At 44.9% G+C, this 20,295-nt stretch overlaps 1 protein-coding gene across 8 annotated transcripts in view; it reads right to left on the minus strand.

The window, feature by feature from the left end:
• The window catches only part of pik3cd (phosphatidylinositol-4,5-bisphosphate 3-kinase, catalytic subunit delta), a 235,114-nt gene that overhangs the window by 166,825 nt on the left and 47,994 nt on the right, over nt 1–20,295 (minus strand). For 5 of the 8 annotated variants that reach the window (XR_015753428.1, XM_087980286.1, XM_087980283.1 and 2 more), the window contains exon 3: nt 1,236–1,345. The exons of 1 other annotated variant lie outside the window; for it this stretch is intronic. The gene's annotated coding sequence lies outside the window, so the exon portion shown is untranslated. The remainder of the gene's footprint in view (nt 1–1,235; nt 1,346–20,295) is intronic. 2 more of the 8 variants (XM_087980285.1, XM_087980280.1) reach the window with 1 other exon arrangement.

A 20,295-nucleotide genomic window follows, 5' to 3' on the forward strand; every position in this document is an offset into this window, starting at 1 on the left:
CTCATTTACCCTCTGGGCAGTGAATGCTGGCCTAGTCAGCGATGTCCTCATCCCATGAATGAATATAGAGGGAAAAATAAAGGAGCTCAGAGAAGGTTTACTGGACTAATAACTGGAATGGGCAGATTGCCTTATGAGGAAATGCTGAACAGTCTCAGCTTATCATCACTGGAGATCAGAGTCAAAAAGTGTGGTGTTAGAAAAGCACAGCAGCTCGAGGAGCAGGAGAATCGACATTTCGGGCATAATTCTTCATTAGGATTGGGGGGAGGGGGCTGTGAGAAAAATAGGGGATGCGGCTGACGAAAAGATGGATGGGAAGGCAATAGGTGGGTGCAGGTTGAGGGGGGTGATAGTGATAGGTTGGAGTGGAGGGTGGAGCGGATAGATGGGAAGCAAGATGGACAGGCAGGACAGTTCAAGAGGGTGATGCTGAGTTGGAGGGTTGGATCTGGGATGAGGTGGAGGAAGGGGAGATGAGGAAACTGCTGCAATCCACATTGATGCTGTGTGGCTGGAGGGTCTCAAGCTAGAAGGTGAGGCGTTCTTAAGAGAAGACTTGACTGAGACATACAAGATGCTGACGGGACGGATATGCAAAGGATGATCCCTTCTTGTGGGAGAATCTAGAACTAGGCCGAGGGGCTGCTACTGTTTAAATAAGGAATAGTCCGTTTAATATAGAGAGAAGGGTTACCCCCTGTCAGGTGGTCATGAGGCTTTGGACCTGTCTCCCTCAGAAAGCAGCGGAAACAGTCTGTGAATATTTTTAAGGCAGGGGTAGATAGATTCTTCATGAACAAGGAGGTGAAAGGTTATCGGGGAGATAGGCAGGAATGTGGAGTATTCAGATCAGCCGCGATCCTACTGAATGGTGCACCAGGATTGAGAGACAGAGTGGCCAGCTCTTTATTCCTTACTCATAGATAGCGAACTAACACCAAACATAAAGGGCCCACACAGCTAAAGGCAAGACCACCAGGGATAGAATGATTTTTTTAAAAATGTCCAAGGAAGTATAGTTCATTATGTCCAAGTAGTTACAATCCTTCTGGAATTATCGGATCAAAATTCACAGGATAATGCTCAAGAAGCTCAGACGCTGTGCAAAATTGAACCTGCCAGCTTTTCAACAGTGAGAACATGCAACAAATTGCCAAGATGGCACATAGCAGACTGTGGCTCCTGAAGGAGGCACATGGTCGGAGGCTTTACCAACAGGAAACAGCACCAACCTTACTTGCTCAGAAGGAGACAGGAGTCGTAAAATTCCCTGGTATCGTCACCACTCATTTGGCTTCCTGCTCAGACAGACTCACGCTTTGGACTGGCATTTTCTGAGTCTCTATATCAAAATTTAAGAAAAATTTGGTCAACGTGGCTCCATCCAAAAGTTGAAATATTATCCAAGTGAGCCAAATATTATTCCAAGATAAATGAGCTGCCTTCACTGATCTCAATCACTATTGCTCACTTCAGTGCAGTACAGTTAGATTGGGGAAGCAAATAATGCCTCTTAGAAAGACGGAAAATAGAAACAGGATGAGGCTATTCAGCCTGCTGAGCCTAGCCCACCACTCATTAGGATCATCACTGATCACCTTGTTCCCACATATCCTTTGATCCCTTTAGCTCCAAGTGCTATATCTAATTCTTTCTTGCAATGATACAATATTCTGGTCTCTACCGCTTTCTGTGGTGCTGAATTCCACAGGCTCCCCACTCTCTGAAATTTCTCCGCATTTTAATGTTGGTGGCACAGTGGCACAGTGGTTAGCACTGCTGCCTCACAGCACCAGAGACCCAGGTTCAATTCCTGCCTCAGGCAACTGTCTGTGTGGCATTTGCACATTCTCCCCGTGTCTCCGTGGGTTTCCTCCGGGTGCTCCGGTTTCCTTCCACAGTCCAAAAAAAAATGCGGGTTAGGTGAATTGGCCAGGCTAAATTACCCGGAGTGTTAGGTGCATTAGTCAGAGGGAAATGGGTCTGGGTGGGTTGTTTTTTGGAGGGTCAGTGTGGACTTGCTGGGCCGAAGGCGGTAAGCAATCTAATCTAAGTGGCTTAGACTGCAATCCCTTGGTTCTGCACTCCCCGATCATTGGAAACATCTTTCCTGCTTTTATTCCGTCTAGCCCTGTTAGAATTTTACAGGTTTCTATGTAAAACCCCCCCACTGTTCTAAACTCCAGCTGAACTTGACTAATTCGTTCCTTGTATTCAGATCTAAACAACTTTGGAATTCGTTGGGATACAGTTAAACTCTGTAATTACATAATTCAATAAAAAGACTAAAAGCTGCAAACACTGAATGCCAAAAATGAAATGGAAATATTTCACAGGTACATAAGAACATAGAACACAGAAGAGTACAGCACCGTACAGGCCCTTTCGCCCTCGATGTTATGCTGCCCTTTTATCCTATTCTAAGATCAAACTAACCTAAATACCCTTCATTGTACTGTCTTCCACGTGCCTATCGAAGAATCGCTTAAATGTCCCTAACGTAACTGACTCTACTATACTGCTGGCAGTGTATTCCATGCACTCACATAACAGTGCAAAGGACTCTTGTGCATAGGGGTCTGTCCCATCCTCTGGGACAGAAGGATCCTGTTCAAGTCTTACCTGCCCCTGAGCTGTGCCATAACATGTCTGAACAGTTCGATGAAAATAGTTTTATTGAAATGGTGAGAAAATGGTTTAAAACTTCAGATGTCAACAATATACTTTGTGACCTGAAACATTGAGCTATCCTTTTCTTTGTAAATACTGTTAGACTTACAGTGTGCCTTCAGATTTTTCTGTTGTTGTTAATAAACAGGATGTCAAAAAGGACAATGCCCCTGTCCAGAGGGAACAGCAACTGCCCAGCTGTTGCCCAGTGCCAGCTGGATAGTTTGGCATGTGAGGAACAGGGCAATGATGAATCCTCCCTGATGAATCCCTTCTCAAGAAGCCTGGCTTGTGATCAGGACAGATACTGCAGCCCTTTTATACACTGCAGCCCCTGAGAGAAATGGTAAGTGAATCTGTCCCTGACGCCGGCCTCAAAGAAAGGATTTGGATTAGGAGATCTGGCAACCTTGCTGTTATATTGAACAATGGCATGGCACCGTGAGTATGGACCTGAAATGCCAGTGCAGACTAACTGTCCAACTCATGGAGTCACAGAGTCATACAGCACGGAAACAGACCATTGGGTCTAACCAGTCCATGCTACACTAGACCCACCTGCCTGCGCTTCACCCATATCCCTCTAAACCTTTCCTATTCATGTCCTTATCCAAATGTCTTTTAAATGCTGTAACTGTACCTGCATCCATCACTTCCTCTGGCAGCTCATTCCACACACAAACCACTCTCTGTGCAAAAATGTTGCCCCTCATATCTTTTTTAAAGCTTCCTCCTCTCACCTTAAAAATATGCCCCCTAGTTTTGAACCTAGAGAAAAGACCCTTGTCATTCACTTTGTCTAAATCCCTCATGATTGTAGAAACCTCTATAAGGTCACTCTTGAAGTAAGACTTGAAATGCCAAGTTTAATTGTTCTCAATTCATTGATTAACAGCTTACCAGAGCTCTCCCTGCTGCATCAGTACAGAGCTTATGTTTGATATACTGAGAACCAGATCACCATTACTGCACTGTTGTCAGGTCAAAATCGTGTTCTCCCAGCACTGTGAGTGTACCTGTACTGACTACCCCACCCTGCATTCCCCAGGACTGCAGCAATTCAAGAAGGCAGCTGACCACCACCCTCTCCAGTTAGTGACACCCAGGTCCCCATGAACAAATTTTAGAAATGGAAAGTTAAAAATTGTAACAGAGACTAAGTAAAAACATACCCACACTTACAAGCACAGAAATGAACAAGGACACTAGAGAGGGTGATCCTGCTGTTTTGCAGGTGGTGGTGGTGAAAGCTTTAAATTGTTAATGCCCCACCTCCAAACCATACTCTCCGTTCCCTTTTGGGAATAGTAGATCCTCCTTTTCATTGTACTGAACAGTGTGCGTCTAAATGATCTTCAGGCACAAAGGGAAAGGAGTTCCTCATTGCACAGCACTGGAACCCATCTCTTTACAAAACGCTGAACTGGTCTGGATCCTGTCACCATGGAGACTCAACAGAGACGACTGACTGAACTAACCATTCACCATGGCAACAGCAACTCATCACAGCAACCCTGTTGGATTGTGTTTCAAATTACACCCTACTGAGACAACACACAATGTATGTCTAAATCCTTCAAATTAAGGGAAACAAAATCAAATGCCACCATCAAACAGCAAAATAAAAGAGTATGGTGAAAATCCTTGCATATAGATCTTTCATTGAGTGGTGTTATTCTTGGACTGTTAATGAAATGCAGATACCTCACCAGGTGGAGTGTTCATGCACGTATCCTATGAAAGACAAATCTCTGAGAGTTTTTTTCAGGCCGTAAGTTGACTTTTATTCGCAATGTCACTCAGCTACATTTGGCAGAAACCGATGGTGGTGGTGGTGGGGGTGGTGGTGGGGGTGGTGGTGGGGGTGGTGGTGGTGGTGGTGGGGTTTGTCCTGACTGGTGCAAACAGGACAAACATTTCCACCTTTTTGCAAACCACAGCTCGTTCTCCAATAACACGCGTTTCATTAGCACAAATTCGCTGTAACACGACTAACAAATTAGGGACACTGTTTCTAGTGTGTGAACCTTTTAACGCACGTATCGGTTATAACACAATTCGGACCCCATTAGTTTAAATAGTGTTATCATCACGCGATTTTCTTAGACGACGGGATTGCACAAGAATGGAGATACTGCCATATAGCAGAACTGACTGTAAACAAAACACAGGGTGCAGTCCCAATGGCAATACCTCAATCTATCTGAGTTCACTTGCCAATCCATCAGCACCTTCTTCTCTTGCAGCATAAATTGGTGTTCTGTTTGAGACTTGGTATTCTTGCAATTCTATCCTGATGAGTGCAAGACAAAAAGCCTTGACAATGTCTTGTTTCAGCAATTTTCAAGTTCGGAACCTCTGAGCAACTAAATAGATATTTACAATGAAGTCAATTCATTAATGTCTCCAGGACCACACTTTGATTTCTGAATTTTTTTTGGGTTTTGACCAATGGAAAACCTGGAGTGCACTTTTACACAAAGTATTTCAAAAATAATCATACTTTTAGGGCAAAAATTGTGGGGTCGCCTTTTATTTGAGAGTAGACGGCTCTGTATCTTACAAAAATGAATGTGTTATGATATTCAAAAACACTGGACATCTGCTGCAAGATGCATTTAAGTGACCAGCACTTTCCTGTAAATCTCGCTGCTGCAGGGAATTTTACAAATTCTGAAGTATTTGTAAAATTCTTGGCTGCATGTCATTTGGAAGTCCAAAGTGATACTTTCACATGGAGGATTACTGGAACATGGAATGTTTTGCTACAAGTGACTACTGAGTCAGATTATATCTCATTTAAACATTGCTGGTATCTGCTCACTCTCAAGACATTTGTAGTCAAAATGGTATCTTTATTGTAACAATATTGCAAATACAGGATTTCTGGTTAAACTTTCTCTGAAGGCTTTGGCAGAATCAAAACTTCTCAGTCTGGAAAAGGGACATAAATGTCCAAATACGTATCGGCTGCCTTGCATTAATCTCTGGAGTACATTCTTAAAGGTACTACCATTGTCACACATATCAAACTACCACTGCCCTGAAAGAGCCATCTACAATTTGCATTTATAAATATTTTTAGTCAACCTGTTCAGACACACCTCCAGAATAGAGGGGACTTGGATGGCGTTGTGGTTCAGTGTTTCGTACTGTTCCCTCATAGCCACCAGGGAACTGAGTTCAATTCCAGCCTTTGGCAACTGTCTGTGTACAATTCACACAGTCTCCCTGTGTCTGCATGTGCTTCCTCCCACAGTCCAGAGATGTGCAGATTAGATGGATTGGCCTTGCTAAATTGCCCCATAATGACCAGGGATATGTAGGTTAAGTGTGTTAGCCTTGGGAAATATTGGATTGTAGGGCAGGTGGGTCTGGTTGGGACGCCTTTCAGAGGGATGGTGTGAGCTTGATGGGCCGAATGCCTGCTTCCACACTAGGGATTCTATGAACCTGTGCTGCTGTGGTTCGGAGGTAGAGACACTACCATTGCACCACACGGTGTGATTTGATGCACAACAGTATGCATGAATGCTGCCAGAATTGATTGGCTTCCTTAATTGCCAATGCACAGACAGTTTGTGACAAGACACGTACACAGTGTCTTCTGCAAAGGTGCAAATTCAATAAAGGCAAAGAAAATAATCGCCAGCATATTTTGCGTCAAAAGTCCAGACCAGCCAAGAGTATTTAAAGCTGTACTTCATAAATATGCTTGCTGGTTTTGTGCAGTTTTAAGAATAGCCCATGTTTGCTTTACATGGATGACAATGTGTGTAAGTGTTTACAGGGTATCGATGCTACAAATTCAGTTGACATGAAATGGTTCTGGCTTCATCCAAGCACTAAACTTGTGCAAGTGTGAATCATAAGTCAGGGTCAGACTGACCTTGAAATTCAGTAGAGACAGGAAATTAGAGAGCGGGGTGGGAAGACCAAGAGGGAGAGGGGACCCTCCAAGGGGTCTCACTCCAGTGTTAGATTAGATTCAAACACAAATTCTAGCTCCTCTCAACATAGAGCGTTGATGCACAGCAAAACCACTTTAAGACAATGGTCTTACTGCATCTAACCTACTCCTCTTCCTCATTTATACATGGATGTGGAGGTGCCAGTGTTGGACTGAGGTGGATAAAATCACACAACTGTGTGACATTCTTACCCACTGTGCGAGGAAGAACATTTTAATGAATTGGACTTCAGAAAAACCCCCAGGTCTTACGGGGTGGTGGAGGCTGATGATGGAGCATCTCCCCCAAGACTACCTCACAAATATGGCACACCACAAAACAGAACAGTTTTACAAGACGTGGCAGCCCTTCCTAAACTATATTGACGCTGACTTATCAGCAATGTTAATCAGGGCCATGGTATCGCCGTGGGAATCAGTATGGGTACCCGTGGGGCCCTAAGAGAGGGACAGGCTGGGGGAAATGAATATGAGTACAATGACTGGTGCACCCAGGGATGGGAGCCTCAATGGAGGTGTGATGAATGAAATAGAATAAAGTCATGAGACATAATTTAAGTTAATTTGAATTTAGCTTAATTTAATTTGTTTATAGTTTAGTTTAAGTAGATACGTTTGTTCTGGTAGAATAGTAGGTCGTTCATTACTAATAGTATCACGTTATGACTTTATTGTACTGCCTCTACTTTTCTGTTTTTTGGGGGGGGTTTTTGCATATAGATGTTTTGTAAAAGATTTTAAAAGGTCTCTAATAAAAATATTTCTAAAAAATAAATCACACAACACTGGGTTATAGTCCAACAGAGTTATTTGGAAGCACTAGCTTTCGGAGCACTGCTCCTTCATCAGGGAAAGCGTATAATTCCAAATAAACCTGTTAGGCTATAACCTGGTGTGTGATCTTTACCTTCACCTACACATGGCATCATCTGAAAACACTCAGTCAGGTTCCCCGTGATCACTGCCAAGATTCTCTCACCAGCCACGTGTTTGGTCCCTGCACTGCATACCATTACTCACACTGACTATCCAACATCCTGGAAGGAGCAGAGTTTCCTAGAAATTAAACATTAAGAAGGCCCTAAGCTTTTCCGGAAACTCTGTTTCCTGACCACACTTTCCAACCTTCCCTCAAGCAGCTCTATGGACCTGAACCAGGCAGTTAGAGCCACGCTGCTGCATCTGACACCACTGCTCTGTTCCTGCACCATGACTCCATTCTCCTTCTTCCCCTGGACCTGGCTCAGCTCAGCTAAAAACCACATCCACATCTTCAATACCTCAAGATTCAACTATTGCAGCCCACCCTGGCTGGTCTCCCACCTTCCAACCAACAGAACCATGTGCTCCATCCAAAGCTCTTAATCTACATCAGATCCCGTTCACTCACCAGCTGCCTGCTTGTAGTCCTGACTCCCTGACAAGTTTAATGTCCCCGTTTTCAAATTCACCCGTAGCCTCAGCTCCCTGCCCCCTAATATGTGATCTGTCCCATCCTTCAATTCCAACTTTTAAGCCACTCAAGGCATCTGGTGCCTGGGTCACATTCATTCTCAAATCCTTGCCATAAACATCTCTGTCTCTCTCATCTCCTCAAAGTATCGTCTAATCTACCAATTCAAAGATTTACCTCTGGAGCAGGGGTGTCCTTTTTGTATATTTTCCTGATCTACCAGTTCAGAAATGTTATTACACAGATCTTGACCCAGGCCTCCTGGATCAAAGGGAAGGACACTACCACTGCACCACAACAGCTCTTCTCTTCCCCTCTGAGAATCTTCTTAAAATCCAGTCCCACATTTGGTCACCTGTCCTGTGAAATGTCGATAGCTTGCTCATTGTATTAAGATAAGCAGGTGAGGAATGTTGTTTAACTGAGTACCGAGAGCAGGCTAGGACCCTATTGTGGTCCAGTGGTAGTGTCCATTTCCCTGGTCTGAGGGGCTCGGGCTCAGGTCCCACCTGCTCTAGAGGTGTGTAATAACATCACTCTGTTGATTAGAAAGTATCCAAGAGAGATTGTTGGGACTGAGGGTTGATGGATCAGAAGCAGACCTATGTCATCATTTTCTACTCAACCCATTTCAAGATGCTATTACACACCTCCAGAGCTGGTGGGACTTGAACCCGGGCCTCCCAGTCCAGAGATATCACCACTATACCACAAGAACCCTAAAGCAGACGTATGGAATGTTGCATTCTGTGAATGAACCAAAAAAAGACTTTGCAACTACTTTCACACTTCATTATCTGTCTTTGGATCCAATTAACATGATAATATATATTTTCCAATCATGTTCCAGCAGCACGATTTTTCAAGATAAAGGTGCTACATGAATGCAAGTTATTGTTACAGTGATTTGCAAGCCTGATCCTAGCAGCCATGTGGTCAGCAAAAAAGGGAGTGCGATTAGAATCGGATAGTGTTAAACGTTTAATTAGTCCATGCACACACAAACTCAATAACAGGAAATAAAACTGCAGAACAGAAACTCACAGACACTGCACTAAGAAACATAAAAAATAGCAGCAACTCAACAACATCCCCCCCCCACCCCCCCACCAGCCCAACTCCAATCCAACCCTTGTCACACATCAGCCAGCAGTACTGTGAGAACAACACCCTCAGTTAAAGGTCTTCACTCCTTGAAGACACTATGGGAAATGCTGGGCCATGCTGCACAAGTCAACAACAGATGGAAGGAACTCCTTCCTTCCTTTGGGTTCACTTTACACTTATTCACAGAGTTAAGCCCAATCTGCAGAACCAGTTTAACACTGAAAGCAGTTCTTTCAACTACTCTTATAGTCTCAGGGTCTATAAAACTGAACATATATTGATCGTCCTATAAACAGCAACAACATTGCTCTATTGCAAAAACAGACGCCATCAAAAACAACACCAATCAATCCACACACAGTGACAACTCAAGTTTAAACTCTCTGCGTGCCCAAATAACTAAAGTTCCCAGCATGGCACCGCTCAATCCCCACAGTACAGCACCTTCTTCATCACTGCTCACTGCCACACCAGCCAAACACAGTCTCACAGGGACATCTGTTCCTTAGCTAAGATCTGATGTCGGTAATCCCCAAAACAGTCCTGCTATTCTTGGCAGAAGCATTATCCCTTAGGGGAGCAGTGGGTAAGGGCATGCAGTCGGTTGAATGTTCCTTCTGTGTCCAACAGGTCCTGGTGAGGGTTTGAACCTGGTGCTTCTGGCCCAGAGGTACGGGCATTACCACACAACTTCCATAACCCAATGGAGTCCAGTGCGTTCCCGCTGACTGAGTTCTCCTTTGATTAATGGAATCATCTTCCGTGTTTTATGGTTCAGTTACTTTAAGATATTTTGAACCTACCTGCTCAGAGATGTTCCAACACATCTGGAGCAAGTGGGAGTGAACCTGGACCTTCTGCCTGAGAGATAGGGACATTACCACTGCACCCCAGGATACTAACAATAGGATAAAGAAAGATCTGGAAAAACAGTCACGTTGAATTCCCCTCTTCTCCTGAATACTGATGAATGTAATACTGAGTCCAAATTAAACCCCTTTTCCACAAATCAACAGTGCAGATTTAATCAGTCAGGAATTGACTGAGCTTTCAGGTAGGATTTCAATATGGAATTGAGTATAGGAGTTGGATGTATAGATGCATAGGTATAGGATGTCATGTTGAGGTTGTACAGGACATTGGTGAGGCCTCTTCTGGGGTACTGTGTCCAGTTCTGGTCACCCTGTTACAGCAAGGATATTATGAAACTGGACAGGACTCAGAAAAGATTTATCAGGAAGTTGCGGGACTGAAATTATAAGGAGTAGCTGGACAGGGGTGACCTTATAGAGCTTTATAAAATCATGAGGGACACAGATAAAGTGAATAGCAAAGGCCTTTTCCCTAAGGTGGGAGCTTTCAAGAATAGGGAGGCATCTTGTTAAGGTGAGAGGAGAAAGGTTTTAAAAAGACATGAGGGGCGACTGTTTGACACAGAGAGAGGTTCGTGTGTGGAATGAGTGGCCAGAAGAAGTGGTGGATGGGCGTACAGTTACAACATTTAAAAGAGATTTGGATAGGAAGGATATTAGCCAAGTGCAGGCAGGAGGGACTAGTTCAGTTCGGGATTGTGGTCAGCATGAGTCAAAAAGGGTAGCACTGGAAAAGCACAGCCGGTCAGGCAGCATCCGAGCAGCAGCAGAGTCAACATTTTGAGCATAAGCTCTTCATCACAAATGCTCAAAACTTCGACTCTCCTGCCCCTCGGGTGCAGCCTGACCAGCTGTGCCTTTCCAGCACCACACGTTTTGACTCTGATCTCCAGCATCTGCAGTCCTCACTTTCTCCCTATTATGGCCAGCATAGACTGGTTGGACCGAAGGGTCTGTGTCTCTGCTGTATGACTCTGTAACTGGATAAATGGTCGAAGGGGAGGTATTTTCAGGGAAATGGGAAAAGGGGCAGGACAACAGGACCAAAGTAAAACAAAGGGCAGTGGATGCCGGCAATCTAAAACAAAAACAGAAACGCAGCAAGTCAGACAGCACCAGTGGGAAGAAAGCAGAGGTAATGGTTCGAGTCTGGTGGCTCTTTGTCAGTTTCTCCAGCTATTTCTATTTCTGTTGCAGGCCAGCGGGACTCAGCGGCTAGCACTCTCATGAATCAAGATGGGCCGAAGGGCCAGCTGCTGAATTGGATCGAGCTTCACTGATCTGCTGTGCAACTTGAGACAAGAACCTTCCGACTCAGCTGAGTATTGACAGCTAGGGCCAAACTGACAGCTGCTTCAAAAAGACAGAGCTCGGGAGAATAACAGGAAACCGGTCACGGGAGGATACGGTTGAAGAGTCTGGATGACGGGGTTTTAGGAAGTGGGCACAGACTTCACCAGATTGAGATGCTTTGGGTGATGCAAGGCAGTGATGGTTAATGGGTGACACTGATGTGAGAGCCTTGCAGCACACGGTGAGGGCATTTGGCCCAGTGTTGCCGGTGCTGGCTCCATTGAAATGGCCATTGAACTGGTGCCATCCCCTACTGTTTCCCCATTGCCCTGAGGATGATAGCAGCCCTGCCGCATAAGAACATAAGAAACAGGAGCAGGAGTCGGCCATCTGGTCCCTTGAGTCGAGAGTGCGGTGCTGGAAAAGCACAGCAGGTCAGGCAGCAGCCGAGGAGCAGGAAAATCAATGTTTCGGGCAAAAGCCCTTCATCAGAAAAGCCATTCCTGATGAAGGGCTTTTGCCCAAAATGTCGATTCTCCTGCCCCTCGGATGCTGCCTGACCTGCTGCGCTTTTCCAGCACCACACTCTCGACTCTAATCTCCAGCACCTGCAGTCCTCACTTTCGCCTAAATTGTCCCTTGAGCCCACTCCGCAGTTCAACAGAATCATTTTGTGGACTCAGCTCCACTTACCCACCTGTTCACTATAACCCTTAATTCCTTTACTGTTCAAAAATCTACCTTTGCCTTAAAAACATTCAAAGAGGTAGCCTCAACTGTGTCACTGGGCAGGGAATTCCACAGATTCACAAACCTTTGGGTGAAGAAGCTCCTCCTTAGCTCAGTCCGAAATCTGCTCCCCGTTATTGTGAGGCTATGCCCGCTAGTTTGAGTTTCACCCACCAGTGCTTCTATCTTATCTGTTCCTTTCATAACTTTATATGTCTTTATAAGATCACTCCCTCATTTTTCTAAATTCCAATGAGAATAGTCCTAGTCTGCCCAATTTCTCCTCATAAATTAACCCTCTCAACTCTTGGAACAACCTAGTGCACCTCCTCTGCACCCGCTCCAGTGCCAGGACACAGATGGTGTTATGAATGGATGCCCCCAAACTCCAGAAGTGTTCAATCACCTTGGGTAATCCCGCGGTCTCCTCCACATTAGGAAGACAGGACGCCTACTCGCAGAGCGCTTCAGAGAACATCTGTGGGACACCCGCACCAACCAACCCCACCGACCCGTGGCCCAACATTTCAACTCCCCCTCCCACTCTGCCGAGGACATGCAGGTCCAGGGCCTCCTCCATCGCCACTCGCTTACCAACTGACGCCTGGAGGAAGAACACCTCATCCTCCGCCACGGACTCTCCAAACCCATGGCATCAATGTGGAATTCATTAGTTTCCTAATTTCCACTCCCCCCCAACCTTATCCCAGTTCCAACCTTCCAACTCGGCACCACCCTCATGACCTGTCCTACCTGTCAATCTCCCTTCCCACTATCCGCTCCTCCCTCCTCTCCGACCTATCACCTTTACCCCCCACCTCCATCTACCATTGCACTCTCAGCTCCCTTCCCCCCATCCCCACCCCCTCCCATTTATCTCTCCATCCCCAAGGGTCACAGCCTCATTCCTGATGAAGGGCTTTTGCCCGAAACATCGATTCTCCTGCCCCTCAGATGCTGCCTGACCGGCTGTGCTTTTCCAGCACCACACTCTTTACTCTGATCTCCAGCATCTGCAGTCCTCAGTTTCGCCTCCTTGGGTGAGCCTGACCCCACTAGGCTGGATATGAAAGGGGAATTGCCCAATAGTGGCAGTCAGTCAGGATGTTAATGACAGAACCTGGCAGTGCTGCTCTATAACGTGGCAGCGATGTGCAACAGGTGGCAGACAATACCAGCTGGAAATGTGGTTCCCACGAGTGCCCATTTTTCACTTCCCTCTCCTCCTCACCAAAAAAGAAGAAGTTAAACAGGGTGGTTCAGGAACTCATTCAGAGGTTCGGATTGATTGCACAGAAAGGCAAATTGCAAATCAACCAGAAAGACCTGGTAAAAGACCAGGAAGCACGATCCTGGCTGGGCCACCGTGTATCTGGAGCATGCTTTGCAGGAAATCAGAGTGTAAAACAGTGCTATTAATTCACATCATCACCTTCTGCTCAATGTGAGTGCTCCTGCAGTTGTTTGTTGCACCATGCAACACATATCAACAGTGTGGTTCTCATTGTCAAACTGACATCAAAAACAAAAGCAACCTGCACAAAAGCATAAACGTGCTGCTTGTAAAATGGACAGTTCTGACTCTCTGTCACAGGCTCATATTCAATGCCGCTCCAACTCATGAACCAAAATTTAACCTCGGTACTTCAACAGGTATCTTCATGCATGCAAACTGAAGTGGAGTGGGGTAACACCACTTTGTTTATGGTCTGCAAATTGTTGAGCATTTATGTTCTATTTTAAGCTTCATTCTTGGGATGGGGTGTGGGGGGCCAGGCCTGCACTGAATGGCAGGCCTCCTTTCTGGTGAGAAAGTGGTGCTGAACCACTATGTGGATGTTGGCAAGTCAGGAGTTTGTAATTTCAGCACCGCACTGACGGAGGAGTGGTGATATGTGTCCAAGTTGTGTGGAATGAGCTTAGGAATAAACTATTTATAGAATAAAATCATAGAATTCAACAACACAGGAGGTTATTCAGCACCTTATGCACTTAGAGTCATAGAGATGTATGGCAATGGAAACAGACCCTTTGGTCCAACCTGTCCATGCCGATCAGATATCCCAATCCAATCTAGTCGCACCTGCCAGCACCTGCTAATGCTTTGAAAGATTGTTCCAATTAGTGTAATGTGCTTTTCCTTTTCCCATAATCCCATAAATGTTTACCATTAGCTATCCTGCTGAAAGCTATAAACTCTTTATTCAGATCACAAGAACTCACCATCCTCCAGTTTGAATCCTGTCACTGTTGGCATGTGTGAGACCATAAGGAATAGGAACAGGACCCCACGAGCCGGCTCCACCATTCCGTTCCTCACATCCACTCTCCTGGCCTTTCTCCGTAACCCTCGTTTCCCTGACTGATCCAGAAACTCTCTCTTGCAGCCTTCAATATTCACAGCCCCCACAACTCTCTGTGGCAAGGAGTTCCAAACACCCTGACAGGAGAAATTCTCAGTCGAGAGTGTGGTGCTGGAAATGTACAGCAGGTCAGGCAGCATCTGAGGAGCAGGAAAATCGATGTTTCAGGCATAAGCCATCCATTGGGAATTCCCGATGAAGAGCTTATGTCCGAAACATTGACACTCCTGCTCCTCGGATGCTGCCTGACCTGCTGTGCTTTTCCAGCACCACTCTCTCGACTCTGATCTCCAGCATCTGCAGCCCTCACATTCTCCTGGAAGAAATTCTCAGTCTCATATTGGCACCCCTTTATAAGAGGGTGCCCTCTGCTCCTAGACTCTCCCATGAGGGGAAACATCCTCTCAGCATCTCCCCTGACAAGCCCCTCAAGAATCTGATATGTCTCAATGAGATCAGCTCTCATTCTTTTAAACTCCAAACAGTAGAGTCCGAATCTTTGCCAGGAAGCCAATCCCTGTATACCAGGGATCATCCTAGCGATCCCTCTCTGAAAAAATGAAATTATACCTTTGCTTAAATATTGAGACCAAAACTGTAAACAGTCATCCAGATACTGCATACCCTTGGCCAGTTGCAGTAAGATTTTTCTACTCTTATATTCCAACCGGGTGCTCCGGTTTCCTCCCACAGTCCAACGATGTGCAGGTCAGGTGAATTGGCCATGCTAAATTGCCCACAGTGTTAGGTAAGGGGTATGGGTGGGTTGCGCTTCGGCGGGTCGGTGTGGACTTGTTGGGCCGAAGGGCCTGTTTCCACACTGTAATGTAATGTAATCTAAAAAATCTAAACCCTCTTGAAGTAAGGGCTGATATTCCCTGATTATCTGCTGTGTCTGTGTGCTAGCTTTCTGTGTTTCTTGTACAAGTATTGCCAAGTCCCTTTGTGATGCAGCCTCCTGCAGTTTGTCTCCATTTAAATAATACTCAGTTTTTTTGTTCCACTTTGTGTACCTTGCCTTGAACACAGTTCACCTTTAAGGATTGTATGTGCTATATGTAGACAGTGTTGTGGCCCTGCCTTTTAATAGGCAGCATATATCGAGAACAGTGGGGACCATAATGAGTGATTCAGAACTTGTCAAGCCTTTTGCTGTTTTAAACCAACCTACAGGGTTAATCAGTCCCTGATGAGCGATGTTTTCAATAACATGACTGTCTCAGCCCACTTCAAACTTTGAGCAGAATTGTCTCTGAGGCTGACTGGCAGAGTCGATCGAAGAGGCTGCAGGGTGAGGGTCTGAAACCAGAATCCCAAGTTAATCCAGTACATGGTGAAAGCACATTGTCCTCCAGAAGCAACAAGAATCCCAGAAATGCTCAAAAAGCGCCAAAAGTAGGAAACTTTCCAAGGACCTCTGTTCTGCTATCTCCAACTAAAGGAACATGAAAATTCACGGTAGAGCAAACAGCTTTTACTGTCACCTGCCAGCCACAGAAATCCTTGAGATCCTGGGTGTTTACATTAAATGGGCTGGGTGTATCCTCTATTAACTAACAGGAAAACAGACCGTGGTTTATAATTAGGGATTAGTGAGATACCAAGTCTGCCTACTCCCCAGTGCACAGACCTCCTGCAGTCAGGAGCCATCCAAATGCAGCACTCAGAACAGAAAGGCCACCATTTCGCACATGTACAGATTTGCACATGTTCACTGTTTAACAGCAGGGCTGCAACTGGAAAGGTCTCTCAGTCATAATGCTGCCTCACGGGTAAACCTCAGCCCGTAGTCCCCAACAATGGGAGTCCCACTGCATAGCTGCTCAGCAACAGAAGGAATCATGCAGGTTTACTTTGAGAAAGGCAATACAAGTTTTAACCACTCCTTATCGGGAAATACTGGGCCACCTTTCCATGGATCTATTTGCAGAACAGCATTCCGAGAAGCAACATTTTTGAGTATCAGCTTCTCAGAACTCTTCATATAGCTTTATAACCAACTTTATGAGAAGTTGGTCTCATTTACAAACTTGTGCTTTAAGTGCAAATTCCTTTTTTTCAACAAATATCTTTTGTTGCAATGATCCTGTGTACTCGCTAAATGCTGGTTAAGCACATTGGATTTATTTTATCTTGATGGTAAACCACACATCTACACTTACAGACACAAGTTGCATTTACATAGCACTGTTAACTGTCCCTTTTACAGGAATGTTATCGAACATGGATTAATACAGAGCCAAAGCCAAAGATGCACTTTTCAGGGCATTCTCACCTCTCGGTTTTAAAATTGTTGACCTAGTTTTCATGACCTTGATTGTCCCTCTCTGTTTAATCTCCTCTAGACGCACAAATGTGCAGATTAGGTGAATTGGCCGTGCTAAATTGCCCATAGTGTTAGGTTAAGGGGTAAATGTAGGGGAATGTGTCTGGGTGGGTTGCGCTTCGGTGAGTCGGTGTGGACTTGTTGGGCCGAAGGGCCTGTTTCCATCCTACAACTAATCTAAACAAAAACCCCCTCGAACTCTGGCGTCTTGTGCAAGCCCCATCCTAGTCACTCCACCCTCAGTGACTGTGCTTTCAGTTTCCTAACCACCAGCATTCCCTTCCCGCCTCTCCCTCACCCTTAACGGACTAAAACTGACTTCCTTAATCAAGCTTTTGATGTTCTGACCCAACATCACCTCGCATGGTCAAGGGCAAAACTTTGTTTAAAATGCAGCTGTGAAGTGCCTTTGTTGTACTGAAGACACAAGACCTTGCTGTTGCTGCCACACAGTAAAATGTTTCCAGTTTTTTCTAATATAACTTTGTTCTTGGGATGTGGGTGTTGCTGGCTGTTTATTGCCCGTCCCTAGTTGCCCCAGTGGGGAGTGAGCTGCCTTCTTGAACTGCTGCAGTCCGGCTGGGGTCAGTAACCCCACAGTGAGGAGGGTGATGCCCTTCATAGACAAGGTCCCTGACAGGTGACACTGGTCTGTACCAGTGTCAGGCAAAAACAATACTGGTATTTCTTAGCCCTGCAGACTCAATGAAAACTCAAAACCTACACAAAGGAATTGATGTGAGATCCAGTGTGTCTAACTACATTGTGTCTCACACACTGAATTATAGATCTTCAACTGCTTCCTTCCTATGAATAAACGACCATCGTCCATGATGAAAGTTATTCCAATGTACTTCAGACCAACCTCCTGTCTTCCACCTTACATAAACCTGAGCTCCTCCAACCCTGTTGCCCTATTCCAGCTCTCGGCAAGTCTCTTTCGCACACTGCCCTATGCTCACAGACCAAAACTGGCTCCCAGTCCAGCCAGACCTCAATTCCACATTTCTCATTCTTCTGCTCAAATCCTTCCATGACCTTGCACCTGTGACCTCATCTTTCCTCATCTCTGTAACCTCCCTCCTGCCCCAGAAACCTCTGAGTTACCTCAGCTTCTCTAAATCTGAGGTCGCTTGAGCATTCCCCAATTTTAAACAAGGCAAAGCCTTAAGTTCTGGAATAAAACAAAATATCGCTATAGGGAGGTGATGACCTGGCAGTATTATTGCTGGACTGTTAACCCAGACACCCAGAAAATGTTCAGGGGACCCAGGTTCGATTCCCCCCATGGCAGATGGTGGAATTTGAATTCAATTTTAAAAATCTGAATTAAGAGTCTAATGATGACAATGTGTCAATTGTCAGAAAAACTCCATCTGCTTCACTAATGTCCTTTCGTGAAGGAATCTGCCGTCTTTACCTGGTCTGGCCTACATGTGACTCCAGACCCACAGCAATGTGATTGACTCTTAACTGCCCTTGGGGCAATTAGGGATGGGTAATCAATATTAACCAGCGACACCTTCATCCCATGAATAAATTAAAAAGAAAGGTCAGCTAGCATCTATGGAAAGAAAGCAGAGTTAATGTTTTGAATATTATTCCAAAAAAAGGGTCATTGGAGTCAAAATGTTAACTCTGTTTCTCTCTCCACAGTTGGGCTGGGTTTCTGCAGAAATGTCTGTTTTTGTTCTTGAAGATCTGGAATTCCTTTACTGGATTGCTGCACCTCCCTGAGCTCGGATATCCGGGGCTGATATTTATCCTTCAATTGACATCACTAAAACAGACCAGCTGCCCAGAGAGGAAAACCGATTAACAAAAACAGAACTACTTGGAAGTGAGCGTGCTTGAGATATACAAGACAAATCAGCGCATTATGTGTCATTCACAGGTTTGACTGCTTTTGAGTGGTCTTTATCTCGGTGTTTGTGGGAGCAGCTTTGCACATACAATGTGTTTCCTACATTTCAACAATGATTAGACTTCAATAAGAAATTGTTCATTGACTGTAAAACAATTTGGTTATGATAAATGCTAGATAAATATTATTCCTTTTGCTTTAAAAGGCAGGTGGACGCAGGTACAGTTACAATGTTTAAAAGGTATTTAGATAAGTTCACAAATTAGAAATGTTTGGTGGGATATGGGCCTAAGCACAGGCAGGTGGGATTAGTTTGCGATTATGGTCGGCATGGACTGTTTGGACCAAAGGGTCTTTTTCTGTGCTGTATGACTCTGTGATTCTAACTCTTTGACCAAGCTTTTATACACCTAGCCTAGAAGCCATTACTAGAAAGAGGGACAGGTGTAGGCCAGTTGGCCTCTTGAACCTGCTCTCCCATTCAGTAGGTTCATGATTGATCCAACAGACCACTTTCCTGCTCTTTCTCTATGACTCTTGATTCCCTGATTGATGAAGAATAAATCTATTTCCACCTTTAATATAGACATCTCTATATCTGGCTTGGAGTCAAATTTTGGTTAATAGTCATTTCTGTAAAACATTTTCTGATATTAGACTGTTTTGTTGTTTTGTCCCATTTCCTAAATCAGATATTGAGCCTGCTCATCTTCATGGCCCTTAGAAGATATTTTGGGTGTAACATTAGACCTTTCACTCCTCATTCAAGTACGAATAACTCCATATTCACATGTTTCACTTCAGAATTTGAGTTTATTTCCATCTTTAAAAAGTCTTTTGCCTCAACTGCATTTGCTCAGCATCAGTTGCCTGTGGACTCTTTTCTGAAGAATACTTGATGGGTTGCCTTCCTCCACCTTAGAGTCATAGAATCAAACTGCACAGAAACAAACCCTTTAGTCCAACTCATCCACACTGACCAGCCATCCCAATCTAACCTAGTCCCATTTGCCAGCACATGTCCCACATCCCTGTATACCCTTCTTATTCATATACCTTTATATTCATATTCAGGTGCCTTTTAAATGTACCAGCCTCCACCACTTTATCTGGCAGTTCATTCCATACATGCACCACCCTCTGAGTGAAAAAGTTACCTCTCGTGTTCCCTTTAAAATCTTTCCCCTCTCACCTGAAACCTATGCCCTCTAGTTCTAGACTCCCCTACCCTGGGGAAAAGACCTTGGCTAATCACCCTATCCATGTCCCTCATGATTTTATAAACCTCTATAAGATCACCTCTCAGCCTCCGACACTCCAGGGAAAACAGCCCCAGCCTATTCAGCCTCTCCCTATAGCTCAAACCCTCCAATCCCAGCAAGATCCTTGAAAATCTTTTCTGAACCCTTTCATGTTTAACAACTTTTATCAATGTTTATCTTTTCTATAGCAGGGAGACCAGAACTGAGTGTTGTATTCAAAAAGTTGCCTAACCAATGTCCTGTACAGCCACATGACCTCCCAACTCCTATACTCCATGCTCTGACCAATAAAGGTAAGCATACCAAATACCTTCTTCACTATCCTATCTACGTGCAATTCCACTTTCAAGGAACTGTGCACTCAACCCGAGGTCTCTTTGTTC

Source organism: Chiloscyllium plagiosum, unplaced genomic scaffold (assembly GCF_037043375.1).
Source record: "Chiloscyllium plagiosum isolate Xiang-an unplaced genomic scaffold, Cpla_swu_hap1 HiC_scaffold_37, whole genome shotgun sequence".
NCBI lineage: Eukaryota > Metazoa > Chordata > Chondrichthyes > Orectolobiformes > Hemiscylliidae > Chiloscyllium > Chiloscyllium plagiosum.